This window comes from Telopea speciosissima, chromosome 10 (genome assembly GCF_018873765.1).
Source record: "Telopea speciosissima isolate NSW1024214 ecotype Mountain lineage chromosome 10, Tspe_v1, whole genome shotgun sequence".
Classification (NCBI taxonomy): Eukaryota; Viridiplantae; Streptophyta; class Magnoliopsida; order Proteales; family Proteaceae; genus Telopea; species Telopea speciosissima.
In genome coordinates, this window is record NC_057925.1 from 45,048,079 (window position 1) to 45,061,511 (window position 13,433).

Sequence of the window (13,433 nt, forward strand, 5' to 3'; positions counted from 1 at the left end):
TACCCCATTAAATTTTAGGGTTTTCCAAGGTCGCCCATGGGAACCCTGGTGCATCCCTATTAGGGTTTCTCCTTCCCTATTGCGTCCCATAAAATTAATTATCACAATAGAGATTGAGAAATTCATCTCTAGTCCATCACATGGCAAGAGGGATCCATCCCATACTCGAATGCACAGCGAAAATTAATCAATTCGAGTTTCTTTCGCATCCCATAAATATTAGGAAAAATATCTACCCCTCCCCTCTAAGTTTGCCTAATATCAATCTAGTACCCAAGTTTTGAAAAATATCTACCCCCTCTCCTATTTTATAAAGATTATATCAACCGTAGCCTAAGTGACTAACTCTGTTAAAACAACATATTAAAAGACGATATTACCCTCGTTTCTAACCTCAATCCCCTTCTTTTAATTGGAGTTGCAACAGGGATATCGAGAGAGATTTAAAAAAAAAAACAAAAAAAACCCACCCCTACCAGTTCCAAAAGGGCAGGTTTTGACCACCTCTGCAAACCACCAACCCACCCCTTCCACTACACTCCCATGCCTACGCGCCACCCTGCCGCTGCACACCCATGCCCAACCGCCACCTTGCCACTGCACCCCATGCCCACCCGCCCCTGTCCCTGTAACCGCACCCCACTCCCCTACCCATGCTTTACCGCCTCTGCAACTACCACCTCCCCACCCCTTCCCCTGCACCCCCCATGTCCATTGGCCACCACCCATCTCGTCTCTGCAACAAGAAAATACAGAAGGTTAGAAACAGAGAAAATAAAAAACAGAGATTGAAAGAGGCAGAAGATTAGAAACTAACCCAAAAAAAAAAAAAATATACAAACTTACCTTACCGCCTCTGCATCGTAGAGTGAAGGGTCGATGTCTTCGCCTTCATAGAGTAGAACCCCATGGACTTTTTTTTTGCAGGTAGTAGTAGTAACATTTAATAAAAGTGAAAGCCTAATTCTAATTCTAAAGTTTTTCCTCTAAGTTAATTTTTTTCTAAAGGGACGAATTCAGTCACAGAAATAGAAACCTTACAATCGGAGGTGTATTCACATTAGAACAAACTAAAGTAGAATTAAGCATCTATGGTGTCGATTCATATCTTCGTTCCATTGTTGAAGTAGCTAAGGAGAAGTCAGGATTCACAGATTCAGTTCTAATGAGCAGAAGCTCTGCCGTCACTCATCATCTTCTTGAAATCCTCAAAGTTAACGTTGCCATCACCATCGGCATCAATGGAGCTAATCATCTTGGTGCAGTCCTGGAGGGATCACTTCTCCCCCAAATTCTTCAACACCTTGTGAAGCTCTGTAATCGATATCAATCCGTTCTTGTCCCGATCGTAAATATTAAAAGGATCTTTCAATTCCTTCAGTCCAACGACGGTGCTCGCCTCTCCGTTCTTACCTCCGCAATGAAAATCAGCGAAGTCTTGGAGATCGATGAAGCCATCACCATCAGTATCAATCTCGGCCATCATCCGTTTGATCTCTTCTGGTGAAGTCTTAGGGCCAAGGGCATTGAGAACATTGCCAAGTTCAGTGGAAGAGATCTTGCCGTCACCATTAGCATCAAATCGCTTGAAAACCTTCTCAAGAACCCCATGGATTAGCTCAATGATGACCAGTAGGTATGAACTCCGGCGACCCTAGGGACAATTACTGGCACCGCTCCATAACTAACGGTGAGATTGAGGCGATATTCACCTGAAAAGACCCAAAATTTCTAAGGATAGAAATCAAAAGAAGACGAAATGGAGAAGATTTATTAAGAATTGGAACGAACCCCCAAAATCAACGAACTTGTCCTTGCTATTGTGGCCAATTAAAAGATCTAATTGCATTATTGCTAGAAGACTGATGACCAGGAGGGCTCGTGGGGCATTCAGGTGCAGGTCTCTTGATCCTAGAAATTTTAACAGCAGCGGTGGTGCTGGCGGTGGAAGAGGATCGGCGGGGGTAACAGTGGTGGATATGATGGTGGTGCTGGCAAAAGAAGAAGAGGAAGAAACGCAGAGAGGAAGAAGAGGAAAGAAGATGTTGCAGGGGCGGTGAGGAAGAAGAATAAGAAAACGCTGAAGAAACGAAGAAGGGGTTTTGGGATTGAAGAGGTCAAAATTGGAATTAAACTTTATTAAGGGTAATTTGGGGTTTAAAAAAAATTGGACATGCCACGTCGTCATTTAATGACGGTTTTTAACATTCAGGGTACGGTTGATATAATCTTTATAAAGTAGGGGAGGAGGTTGATATTTTTTAAAACTTGAGTACTGGATTGATATTAGGCAAACTTAGAGGGGGAGGGGGTAGATATTTTCCCTAAATATTAATAATCAATAAACTGAATGAATTAATAAAGAACTACTAATCTGGTGAGCCTCAAGTGTTGCTCCTGCAATAGACAGTGGTTCTTCCACCAGTGAGCGCTCCAAGCAAACAGATCTGAACCTTCAATGGTGCTACCAAGGTTCTTCAAGCCAATCCCAGATGCTCTCGAACTCTTCAGCATAGATCTAGGGTTTCTCAAATCCTAACTCTCAAACACAGATGAGAGAAGCAAGAAGAAGAAGAGAGATCACAAGAGGGAGAGAGAGAAACCAAAAACGTAGGAGAGAGAGTATCTGCTCAAAAAACGTGGAGAGCTTCCCTCCCTTCTGCGTTTTGGTCCCCTATATATATTATTTGGATTTAATTAAATCCTAGTAGGATTTAATAGAACCCCTGTGAGTGTTTGACTCTCTCTCTCTTTGTTTGGTAGTTCTGTTTAAACGCAAAGTGCTACACAGGTGAAGAAGTAGAATCTAATAGGGAAAGTATTAATTAGATTCTTTATTTAATTATTAATGGATAATTACAATTAGCACTAAATCCATTAATTAAATAAAGAGCCAATTAAATTAACAAATTCCAAATAACGCTCTATATGATAATAATTTATCATATACAGCCCCCCGCCACTAATCAACACCATCATTATGGAATCTAGGGCATGTACACATGTACTGCCAAACCCCAATCCATAGTACATGTCCATATAAGAGAGTCTGTGCATCTGATCGAGTCCCGCAAAACTCGATTAAACACTTTATTTAAAATAACTATAAATAATGTATCATTTTATGTAAAATAAATTTTGCAAAACCATTTCCAAAACGGCACTGGATCCAGATTCTGATTCGACCATACACAGACAATCTCTATCTTGGTGTTCCCCAATCGGGCAGTGGTAACCATGTTGAGTAATTCCTTCACTCACAAAGCGTTCACGCATTCCCAGAACATCGGCTTTGACTCGCTTGAGTCTCAGTCATTGATGAACCAAAGAATGTGATCACACTTTGCAGTGACAAAGTTCCCTCAGGTACAGGGTGTCGGTGACACATGTTTATCCCTTCCTCCATCTGGCAATAATACATGAGGGAATAAAAAAAGTAGATTATTCGCCAATGCACACATCAAACATGTGAGCACTCGCATTCATGCCCTGACATCACATGTCTAGGCATACCCAATGCGATGACCATATGAGAAGGGTGCCCAACCCAAACCCTAGTCGCGACTACCATTTTAAGTATAACTTACGGACACATAATGCTCAAAAAGTTTATATCGCATGTGACAATATTAAACAAAAATGTACAAATGTTCAATACAAAAGTGAACCGGGTTGAACCAGACCGAACCGGGTTTGATGGACACACACGTGTCCAACAATCTCCCACTTATACATCAAAGCCAATTCCCCATACATTTTAAACCCATGCCCTCCATGTGTTTCTCAAATACTCCTGGTGACAAACCATTTGTCATGGCATCAGACACATTTTCAGTTGTGTCCACTTTGCAGATACTCACGTCGCCCTGCTGGATAATCTCTCTGATGAGGTGATACTTCCGCTGCACGTGTTTGTTCCTCTGATGAGCCCTAGGCTCTTTAGCTTGTGCAATGGCCCCTCTGTTGTCACATAACAGGGGAATAGGGCCCTTGACAAGGTCAGGGACTACCTCCAAATCTGATAGGAATTTCCTCAAACACCTTCTTTTGCTGCATCATAAGCTGCAAGGTATTCTGCTTCGGTAGTAGAATCGGCTGTAGACTTTTGTTTCGCACTCCGCCATACAATGGCACCCCTACCCATTAGATATACCATCCCGGACGTGGATTTTCTGTCATCCCTGTCAGTTTGGAAATTCGAATCTGTGTACCCCAATACTGACAACTGATCAGATCCAAAAACCAAGAGATATTCTTTAGTCCTTCTTAGGTACTTAAGGATATTCTTGACAGCACTCCAATGCTCGCGTCCAGGGTTAGATTGATAACGACTTACCATACCTACTGCATAGCAAATATCTGGCCTCGTACACAACATAGCGTACATACGACTCCCTATTGCTGAGGCATAGGGAATCCTCTTCATCTCTTCAATGTCTGTCTGAGACTGAGGACACGAGATCTGGAAAGACTGACTCCATGTCTGAAGGGAACACTTCCCCTCTTGGAGTTTTCCATGCTAAATCTAGCCAGGACTTTGTCTATATAGGTAGCCTGTGACAAGCCTAGCATCCTTTTCTGACGATCTCTTATGAGTTTGATCCCAAGGATATAGCTAGCTTCACCAAGGTCTTTCATCGAAAACGTTGTGGATAACCACTGTTTTACTGATGAAAAAAAACCTACATCGTTACCAATCAGCAATATGTCATCTACGTACAAAATAAGAAAACATACTGCCCTCCCACTGATCTTTTTGTAAATGCATGGTTCATCAATGTTTTAATCAAAACTAAACGATTTGATTGATTGATCAAACCTAATGTTCTAGCCCCTGGAAGCCTGCTTCAGCCCATAAATGGACCTCTGCAATTTGCACACCTTTATTTCTTCCTCCAAGGAAGAGAACCCCTCTGGCTATTCCATGTAGATTTCCTCTTGAAGGAATCCATTCGAAATGCGCCGCACATCCATCTCGCGATTTCATAATCAAAGTGTGCAGCGATAGCCAATAAAATCCTGATGGATTTCATCATCACCACTGGTGAAAAGGTTTCCTCATAGTATATAGCTTCTTTCTGGGTATAGCCCTTTGCCACCAGTCTCTCTTTGAATCTTTTGACCTTTCCATCTGCGCCCTTCTTCCTCTTGAAGATCCATTTACATCCAATCGACTTAACTCCAAGTGGTGGATCGACTAGAGTCTAGACCTTGTTGGAATGCATCGAATCGATTTCAGAGCGCATTGCCTCTAGCCACCTAGTGGCATCAACATCCTTTAGAGCCTCAGAGTATGTCATCGGATCATCATCCGATTCAACCGATACCATGTGGAACTCTTCCACAGTTTCCTCTTCGGTTAGAAGAGTAAGCCTGGTGGGTGGTCTAATAGTCCTCCCATTGCGTCAAGGTTCTTCAGGTGTTGGTATTTCAGCAGGTATGCCAATTGGTCTCACTTCAGGAAGTGACGTTTCTGAGCTATCTGATAGCTCTTTAATGACTACTGGTTTGGACCTCTGGGTCATCATTTCTTCCTCCAGAAATGTGGCGTGTTTACTTACAATGACCTTCTGGTCAACTGGGTCATAGAAATAATAGCCTATCGTGCCTTTGGGGTAGCCTATGAAATGACATCTTGAAGTCCTGGATTCCAACTTATCTGTCTATTGCTTTTGCACATGTGCTATGCAACCCCATACCCCATACCCTAAGGTGTTGAATACTGGGCTTACGCCCTTTCCACAACTCAAAGGGTGTCTTGACTACAGACTTGGATGGAATCCTGTTCAAGATGTAAATTGCTGTTTCTAAAGCGTACCCCCAGAAAAAGAGAGGCAGCTCACTATAAGTGAGCATCGTCCGGACCATATCCAATAGGGTCCTATTGCATCGTTCGGATACACCATTTTGTTGTGGTGTGCCTGGATTAGTTAGCTTACTAATTATCCCTTGGGATATGAGATGATCTTTAAACTCATCCAATAGATACTCCCCTCTACGATCTGATCGTAAGGACTTGACGCGTTTATCGAGCTATCTTTCAACCTCGGTTTGGAATTCTTTGAATTTATCAAAGGCTTTCGATTTCCTACGCATCAAGTATATATAACCATATCTAGAATAATCATCGGTGAATGTGATAAAGTATTCATACCCATATCTAGCTTGTATGTTTATGGGTCCACACACATCAGTATGTATTAACTCTAACAGATCTATGGCTCTAGTACCTTTATTGCTAAAGGGTTTCTTGGTCATTTTGTCTTGAAAGCATGATTCACAGGTTGGGAATGGTTCCACCCTCAGACTCTCTAAGGGTCCATCCCTCATCAATCTACTGATTCGGTCCACATTAATGTGACCTAATCTTAGATGCCATAGATATGTTGAGTTCACTGGAGCTGCTTTCCGTTTCAAATCAACATTTGAAACAACATTCGTTCTAATAAGGCAATCTAAAAAATACAAACCACTTTCCATATATCCGGATGCCACAAAGGAATTATTAAAACGAATAATTAACTTAGAATTAAAGGAAAAACTATATCCGTCCAAAACAAATTTTGAAACTGAAATTATCTTCCTCTTAAAAGAGCGTACATAATAGCAATCCTTTAAAACTAAACAAGCAGAACTAAAATTTAAAATAAAAGTTCCCACAACCATCGCCATGGTCTCAGCTCTAGTGCCCATCCGAAGACTCACCTCATTTTTTTCCAGGTTCCTTGTCTCCTTGAACCCCTGCAAATCATTGCAAATGTGAACAGTGGAACCACTATCCACCAACCAACAATTGGTCGGGTCAAAAGATAAATTAGACTCATAAAGAACGTGAACATCACATATACCTTCCTTAGCAGCCTCTGTTTCATCCGGCTTCTTATCTTTCACAGTAGCCAGGTAAGGACGACAGTTTCTTTTCCAGTGATCCTCCTTCTTGCAATAAAAGCACTTGCCTTTTCCTTTATTGCCAGACTTCCCACCCTTAGGTTTCAGGGTTTTACTCTTACTTTCCTTTTTCTTCTTCTTCCCACTTGAAGAAGGCTTTGCCTTAGTTGCATTGACCTCAGCCTTGTCCTTTTTCAAGGACGCTTCAGCCTCTACTAGTGCATTAGCAAGCTCGGTGAGCTCCATCTCCTTATCGGACATCTTGTAGGATATCTTAAAGGGTGCACAAGCAGAAGTGAGTGACGCTAAGATCACATCGGTCTTGTATCGCAGGCTGAAATCAGTCCCCATAGATTCTAGTTTTTCAAACAGATTGATCATTTTCATTACATGATCCATCACTAGAGTCCCTTGGGACATCTTGGTGTTGTGGACTTGACTCACCACATCAGAATGGGAGTGTGTCAACTGCCTGTTGAACAATTCAGCAAGCTTATCCATCTTACCCCCAGCAGTGCGTATATCCTTGACCGACTCCAGAACTGACTTTTCCAATAATCCTAGGATATAAAGTGACGCCTTGGAATCCCTCATGAGGAACTCCTGCATCTTTTCATTTGCCTCAAAATCATTCGGGTTGGGTTGAGGAGGAAATTGTTCATCTAGAACTGTATACAGTCCTTCAGCAGTCAGGAGCAACTTAATGCTTTGGTACCAATTGACATAGTTTGTACCATTAAGTTTCTATTTGCTAATGAGTGTCAAAAGGTTGGAATTAATGGCAGTCATTGTATAATTATCTACACATGCATAAGTGAATAACCACATGCTAATTAATAACCATTGAAAATAATAAATTGAGCACACACACATCAATGGTCTTTCATTATTTGGGTTTCCCTCATAACCCAAAAGATGAATTGGATACCTACAACCCTAGCATGCATAACTTACCCTGTCGGGAGTCATTATACACACCGTGGTAGTGTGGACTAGATTGTCCGTCTCATGGGCTTCTAATATATTCGGCCACCTGGGTGCTATGTCCAAATCCTGTCGGCTGATATACACCCAAGTCATGTACTTACCTATTGCATTAGTTAGAATCATGTAATCATGAAAAATGGCCTACTGTCGCAATGCCCTCTCACTATCCATACCCTAACGTATCTAGATAGAGGTAAATATAGATAAGTATGTGACAGTGGTCCTGGCAATGTTCTGTCGGCGTATGCGGGGCATTTCACACAATCTCTACATATATCTTTAATAGGAGGCCATGGTCATGTCTACCGATTAAGACTAGTCCATATCATATATGTGTTATGATTAAAGAGGGATTAAGCAACTCTCACATACATGGATAGATTTAAACAACATAATTAATCAACATTAATTAAAAGTGATTATGGGATGACGGCATTTTTATCAGAAAAAATTAAAAAATCCTCCCAATAAAAATAAAGCTAATAACTTAGGGTGCATTTATCATGGCATGGATGCCACGCCTCGATCATCTCCTCTATCAGATCACGTCTTCAAAGTAGGTGACTTGCATCTCCACAAGCTTTGAGTGCCACATGTGGATCACCATCTACATGCCCTGGGAGTCCTAACTCCTCTAAAATTATAATGAAAACCTAGGAAAAATTCTATACACTTTCCTTTCCATAATAATAAAGAAACCACGCATGGAGAAACCAACCCACCATTTGGGCTGCCATAGGGTGGAGTACATTTGTTTATAAAAAAAGATAGGGGGAGAGAGAGAAAGAGAGAGAAGCATCACGTCTACCCATAACCCCATGTATCACATACATAAACAATCCGTTCATTTATTAGAATGTCATTCCCATAATCACATCATAATATAATATCATGCATGGTCACTAAAGCAAGTAAACCAATAAAAATTATATGGATTCCTTCAATTATTGAACCACCACATCACATGTGATAACATGTATCCAAGCTCAAAAATTAAAATCATATTTTAATTGCAAGTGAGTGGAGGGAGGGATCCCTTCACCCATCTTCTTTATTTAAAACCAAAAATTCTATTTTTCCCGTAGGCAGTAGCCACTGGCACCGTAGGCAGAACCGACTGGCACCGTAGGCAACAACCCATTAAAAAAGAAAATACGCAAATGGGTAGGGGAAAAGGGGAAGGGGCGTGCACAGAGGCTTGGCAGCGTGTGCTCCCCCTTTCCCCACACATGATTAAAATTTAAAAAATATAATAATCATCTATTTGGATACATGCTTCAATAATTGGAATAAATAAATCAATAATCAAATCCATCATACATGGGTAGGTTGTTACACCAACAACCTTGTAACTACCCATGTGCACATGAGAAGGTTGTTACAACAACCATATTCTAACCACCCATGTGTTAACTTGCATCCCACTCATGACAATCATATTAATCCATTAATTATTCAATATTCATGGGTGGGAAAGGTGGCTCTGATACCACACTGTAGGCCAAACTACGGTCTAGGGATCAAACCATGGTTCCCTAGGGAAACCAATATACAGAAAAATTAGGGTTTTGTACACCCTGGGTTATCCCATGGTGTCCCATGGGTGCCCCATTAAATTTTAGGGTTTCCCATGGTCGCCCACGGGAACCCTGGTGCATCCCTATTAGGGTTTCTCCTTCCCTATTGCATCTCATAAAATTAATTATCACAATAGGGACGGAGAAATTCATCTCTAGTCCATCACATGGCAAGAGGGATCCATCCCATACTCGAATGCGCAGCGAAAATTAATCGATTCGAGTTTCTTTCGCATCCCATAAATATTAATAATCAATAAACTGAAGGAATTAATATAAAACTGCTAACCTGGTGTGCCTCAAGTGTTGCTCCTCCAATAGACAGTGGTTCTTCCTTCAGCGAGCGCTCCAAGCAAACAGATCTGAACCTCTAATGGTGCTACCAAGGTTCTTTAAGCCAATCCCAGATGCTCTTGAACTCTTCAGCATAGATCTAGGGTTTCTCAAATCCTAACTCTCAAACACAGATGAGAGAAGCAAGAAGAAGAAGAGAGATCACAAGAGGGAGAGAGAGAAACCAAAAACACAGGAGAGAGAGTGTCTGCTCAAAATATGTGGAGAGCTTCCCTCCCTCCTGCGTTTTGGTCCCCTCTATATATTATTTGGATTTAATTAAATCCTAGTAGGATTTAATAGAACCCCTGTGAGAGTCTAACTCTCTCTCTTTGTTTGGCAGTTCTATTTAAACTCAAAGTGCTACACAAGTGAAGAAGTAGAATCTAATAGGGAATGTATTAATTAGATTCTTTATTTAATTATTAATGGATAATTACAATTAGCACCAAATCCATTAATTAAATAAAGAGCCAATTAAATTAGCAAATTCCAAATAACTCCCTATATGATAACAATTTATCATATACAGCCCCCCCAACTAATCAACACCATCATTATGGAATCTAGGGCATGTACACATGTACTGCCAAACCCCAATCCATAGTACATGTCCATATAAGAGAGTCTGTACATCTGATCGGGTCCCGCAAAACTCGATTAAACACTCTATTTAAAATAACTATAAATAATGTATCATTTTATGTAAAATAAATTTTGCAAATCCATTTCCAAAACGACACTGGATCTAGATTTTGATCCGATCATACACAGACAATCTCTATCTTGGTGTTCCCCAATTGGGCAATGGTAACCATGTTGAGTAACTCCTTCACTCACAAAGCGTTCATGCATTCCCAGAACACCGTCTTTGACTCGCTTGAGTCTCAGTCATTGATGAACCAAAGAATACGATCACACTTTGCAGTGACAGGGTTCCCTCAGGTACAGGGTGTCGGTGACACATGTCTATCCCTTCCTACATCTGGCAGTAATATATGAGGGAATCGACAAAGTAGATTCTTTGTCAATGCACACATCAAACATGTGAGCACTCGCATTCGTACCCTGACATCACATGTCTAGGCATACCCAATGCGACGACCATATGATAAGGGTGCCCAGCCCAAACCCTAGTCGCGACTACCATTTTAAGTATAACTTTCGGATACATAATGCTTAAAAAGTTTATATCGCATGTGACAATATTAAACAAGAATGTATAAATGTTCAATACAAAGGTGAACCGGGTTGAACCGGACCGAACCGGGTTTGATGGACACACACTTGTCCAACAGAATGATGAGAGATCTCACTGCATCACCATGATAGAACCCATTAATGATTGAAGGGATGTTCAGATCTCTGTGACCATGACTTTCATTGAGGTACATGGTCATTCCTAGGGTTCAATGGTCGGTTGGGCGGGCCGCTAACGACCCGACCCTAGAGGCCTAATGACCCCGTGGTCAAGAAACTTCCCCGACCGACCCCGGGTCGGGTCGGCGGTCGGTTGGTCTGATTTATGGCACCGTCCACGTGTCTCATTAGAACATGTTTTTGTAACATAGGTCTCAACCTATGGGACACTAATAAATATGTTGAAAAAATGGCGTGTGTATAACTCTCTCTACAACTACGATGTCCCCTTAATAGGCCGGAAGCTTATAGGCTACAACTAAATAACAATCATGTCGTGACTCTTTTTATGGTCTGATCAAAATAGTAGATGATCTACTCTTTTATGGGTTCCCACTTCATGATGATGACAAAGCTAGTAGTTATCTATGTACAATTTCTTTTTTTTTTGTCAAGAAAATACTTATATTAAGTATATATATATATATATATATATATATATATATATATATATATATATATATATATATATATATGTAATATTATATACCTATAATTAATACAGGTCGGGTCGGGCCGGGCCGCTAGGCCAGGATCTAAACCCCGACCCGACGGACCGCCGGGTCGGACTATAACTAAACCCAAACCCGCCCTCGGGGTCAAAAATCAGTCGGGCCGGGCCGGATCAGGGCGGGTTCGGGCGGGTTCGGCCAGCCGGGCTTTATTGACACCCCTAGTCATTCCCCATAGACACCCAATGTTTGTTACATCTTTATCTTCACTTGTGTAAATCAGATAATGTTTCATTTCTTTGCTTGGTGGCATTATATACAAACAAGCTAAGGGCAGCGATTAGAGCTGCAGCATCTTTGATCCAATCTTTAGTTACTTTGATTGTCCTCATTGCCATTTTAAAATCGGAAGCTGCCTTTTTAAATATGAGAAAGATTCCGTTGTTAAAGAATTATATGAAATCTGAAGTAAAATTAATTTTCTAACCAATAGGGTTTTTAGGTGTGGATGGTGGTATTTATTCTTCAAGTAGGAATTTGGATCATTCTTTACATCCTTTGTAAATAACATGAATCCATGAAATGCTTCAGCTGCCTATTCCTTATGATTTTCTCTAAGTAATGATTTAATTGCCTCAATATTTTCCTCTATGGGTGTTTCAGAGTTACCCTCCCCAGACCCCTCAATGGTGGGAGCCCCATGCACTGGGTACGCCCTTTTTGTTTTTTCAGGGGATTAGAGATAACCTTCAAAGGAGTAGTACTTCTTTGTGTAAGATCAGAATTGCTAATAATTCAGATCGCCTTGTTCAGCTTCTTTAGGAGGCATTTGATCATCACAGATGACAATGGGAAAGTTGAGCATGTTTGGTCGGTTTCATCATTCATCAATTCATTCATTCATATTATTATTTACTTATATCATTTCTTACCATCTTCATAGATTATTATCCTTTTATTGCATTGGGATGTTACAAAAATATTTTTAACTTGAAATTTCTTTCTAGTAGGGGAATTAGGGTTATAGGAGAACAACCAATTATTCTTCCTCAAACTGGATTTCAGTACTCTCTGAATGTCCATTAAATACTCCTAATGGGAGAATGGTAAGATGGGAATTTTGTCACGTTTCTATGTAAAAATTTTATCAAGTAATTTGGTTCTTTAATGGTAATTGGAGAGAACAAGAATGAATTGTTGCTTTTCATAATTTTGAAATCTCTGAGATTGACAGATTTTACTTTCTTGAATATATGTTTGGTCATCAATGAGCCTTGGAATAAAATTTGTAGTTTATTATGAGCAGTTTTCTGTTAAAATTAACATACTTGAGTTTTCTCTCTGAAAACTTGTCAAAATAAGCACATACTATATTTTGAGATGAAGTGCGTTGACAAAGTATTACTCTTTTTTCCCTCTCCATAACTAGAGATGGCATTAATACAATTTGAATTTGCAGTGTAAAACACACACTAGATTTTGGACACTTTGTAGGAACGCACCCCTTAACAAAGCATTGGGTTATTACTTGATGAGTGGTGGAAAATCAGATTTTAAAATAACCATAGGATGCATTTTCTATGGTTTCCTGGCATTCCAAATGATAGACTTGGGGGTTATAAATCCTTCCCTTTTGTATCTATGTGGATTCTGCATTTGAATATGTTTCTATATTTTGTAAGATTACAGTTCACTCATGAGTGTGGTTGAATGTTGCTCTCTGGTATGAACTTCTGATGTTGTAGGTGGTAGATCGCTACAACCTTGTCAGTCAAAT

The 13,433-nt window shown here is 40.4% G+C and overlaps 1 pseudogene; it reads right to left on the bottom strand.

Moving 5' to 3' along the window:
* Nucleotides 1-1,022: 1,022 nt before the first annotated feature.
* LOC122643628 lies at nucleotides 1,023-12,054 on the bottom strand (annotated as a pseudogene).
* Between the last annotated feature and the right edge of the window lie 1,379 nt (nucleotides 12,055-13,433).